Genomic DNA, 3,190 nt, shown 5'->3' with positions numbered 1-3,190 from the left:
GGGAGAAAGGAAAGAAGAGAGGGAGAGAGAAAGGGAGGAAGGGAAAAAGGAAGGGAGAAAGGAAGGGAGGGAAGAAGAAAGAAAGGAAGGAAGACCAGAAAGAAGGAAGGAAAGCCAGAAGGAAGGGAGGGAGGGAAGAAGGGAGAGAGAGAGAGAAGAAGAAAGGAAGAAAGGGAATGGAAGGGAAGGGAAGGGAAAAGTAGAGAAGGGAAGGAGAGAGGTAAAGAACTTAACTAACTAGCTCAGGATCTCATTCCAGTTGTTTAAGTATCAATTATTCAGTGAACTAGAATATCTTCCTTTAAATTAGTAATTACTCATTTCTTTATACTTAAATAATAAAATGACAAAATATATGTAATTTGTAAACAAATGGAATCTACAATAAACATGAAGTTCCCAAAATTTCCACAGTCATTATGTTTGGATCTGTGTGTGTGTGTGTGTGTGTGTGTGTGTGTGTACACATGTATATATGTATGTGTGTATTTACAGTAATTTGGCTATAATCTAGGTCACTGTCACTCCAACCCTTTAAATATCAGTAGTTGAGGGACATTCAGTCGGCTGCAGCTTTAGTAGAAGGATTGAGAAGGACCACAGGCTTTCGGGCCTCGGAAAGCCAACAATATGTAGGTGCCTCCCATCACCATGATGCCAGTAACAGGTGGCACTATTAATGTGATGGAGTACTTATTACAAGGAAGTGTTTTGGATCACAGTCTGGAGAGCCTCATTCACCAACTTTGGGGTCAGTGTGACAACATGGAACCTGAGACTTTTCTCGACCATGAAATGGTGTTCCTCTTAAAGGAGCAACAAGCTAGCCCTTTTGTTTTAAGGACCCGAAGATTGATGGACAAGACTGGGATACCCTGGCATCTGCACTACCTGGGACAACCTGAGATGGGGGACAAGAACCACCATGCCCTAGTATGTAACTGTGCAGACATTGCCACATCAGAGAACCTGACCAATTTCTTGATGGAGATGGGCTTCCAGATGGACCATGAGTTTGTTGCCAAGGGCCACTTGTTTCAAAAAGGTATGATGAACATCACAGTATACAAAATTTTCTGAATCCTGATGCCAGGAAACACAGATAGCACTGAGGCCCTGTTCCTCTTCTATCTTGTGGAGTTAAGTGTTGTGGACAGGACACGGTCTCTGATGACATGAGAAATTTTACTGAACAACTAAAGCCTTTGGTTCACTTGGAGAAGATAGACCCCCCCCCCAAAGGCTAATGTGACAGAAGGGGACTGTTTGACATTGGGGTCTGTTCTGTTGCATTATATTTAAATAAATACCCTTGAGCGACAAAAAAAATTCAGTAATTGACTCCACTTTGATAAATCAGTCTCAAATCATTCAGATCAATTCAGATAATGATTAAAACCAATTAAATATTTTCCTCATATTTCTCTTCAGTCTCCTCCTTATCTTCAATAAGCACAGAAAGATGATATTTATAAAATATACTATATATGTTAGTTCCTCATGAACTTTTCTTTCAATTATTTGTAAAATTACTTTATAACACAGCAGTTAAAAAAGTTCCACAAAGGAGAGATTTCTCTTCACCTTTTCCTGTCATCTCCAGTTTCTTCATTAATCCTCCTGGTTAACAGATAAACACATACAAGTTATCCCAAAAGTCTTAGTACAGTTTTAGGGTATAAAGCTTTAAAAGACTTAAATGAAGTTATAAAGCTGTATGGTAAAACTGCATTGAGCCATTTGGGACACCATGTATATATACATATATGTGTATATATACCTATCCATATATAGGTGTGTGTGTGTGTATATAAATATATATATATATATATATATATGTGTGTGTGTGTGTGTGTGTGTGTGTGTATGTATGTATATTTACATATGTATCCCCCCATGACAGAGGGGCTTTGCGTAGTTCAATGAAACTATGAACTATGTCATGAAGGGTTACCTAAGACAGCCAAGTCATAGTGGAGAGTTCTGATAAAAGATGATTCACTGAACAAAGAAATTTGCCAAGAAAATCCCATGGACCAAAAGGGCCTGGAGTGCTATGGTCCATGGGATCACAAAGGGTCTGAATGACTGAACAATGACAACAGTGCATTTGTATACATTTTATATAAATATACATAAATTTTATTCTTTATATGTAGTGATGCTATTGACCCTTTTCAATAAGATTGTACCAAACCACTTGCATGGTCCATGCAGATTTTTGTCCAGTCCTTCATATGATTAATAACAGGCCAGCGAGGGAATATTTTGTTGCCATGGGAGTGACTGAAATGTATCGAAAGCATGAGAAGATGTGCTTGCAGACTTAAATTTAGGTTGAATGTGACCGTAAGGAAAGACCTAGCAGAAATTGCTGAGAAATGATATTCACCACTATCCATCTCACAGGGCTATACATACTCCTCTGTAGCATCCAGTGTAATAAACCAATTGGTAGTCTCAATAAGATGTGGGTAGGAGGTAAGCAGACAGACATAATCACCATTATATAATTCCATTCCACCCATTGAAATGATTTCTTGGAGTCCACAAAGGTCTAAACACAATGACTGTGGGAATTCTGAGAACTGCATGTGAAACATTGAGAAACATTCCTACTAGTTTAACCAGCTTTTGTTTGGTATAAAACCACTGTTATCCTTCCAAAGTAAGGTTGGGCAAACTCCTATCTCTTGTTGGAAAGAAAAAAAATGAACAAGAATTTGTAGGTCAGATAATGATATGGGAGGAGGGACATTCTTGCAAGGCATTGGGTAGGGCATGAGGATGTAATTGTTTGTCTCCTCCTGCCAGGTTTTAATAGGCTACGATCTCCTGAATGAGTAAGTTACTCCTGGCGTATAAACTAGGAACCTTTGGTTCCTAGGTGGTTGTGGGCAGCAGTCCTAGGCTATGAATGCTGCAAATTAATAACTAATTACCTAGTGGCATCATGTGAAATAGCATTTGATTGAGTCTTCCTATAGGATCAATTCCAAAGAAACTTTTGAAAGAGACTGGAATTTTCCACTATCTCACTAACTGTATCAGATTACTTACACTCTGATCAACTGCAGAGATTAGCCATCTCTTCCATACTTTGATCTCCTCTACGTAGTTATTTGAAGCTTACCAGGTCCAAAACAGAACTCAGATTTTCTCTCCCTTCTTCCAAATTTCTCCGTCTGTC

At 38.7% G+C, this 3,190-nt stretch overlaps 1 pseudogene; it reads left to right on the top strand.

Moving 5' to 3' along the window:
* The first annotated feature begins 630 nt into the window (after positions 1 to 630).
* LOC118854659 lies at positions 631 to 1,247 on the top strand (annotated as a pseudogene).
* Positions 1,248 to 3,190: the final 1,943 nt, after the last annotated feature.

This window comes from Trichosurus vulpecula, chromosome 6 (genome assembly GCF_011100635.1).
Source record: "Trichosurus vulpecula isolate mTriVul1 chromosome 6, mTriVul1.pri, whole genome shotgun sequence".
Classification (NCBI taxonomy): domain Eukaryota; kingdom Metazoa; phylum Chordata; class Mammalia; order Diprotodontia; family Phalangeridae; genus Trichosurus; species Trichosurus vulpecula.
Note: the sequence above shows the minus strand (reverse complement) of the source record. Positions and strands in the feature narration are given on the sequence as shown.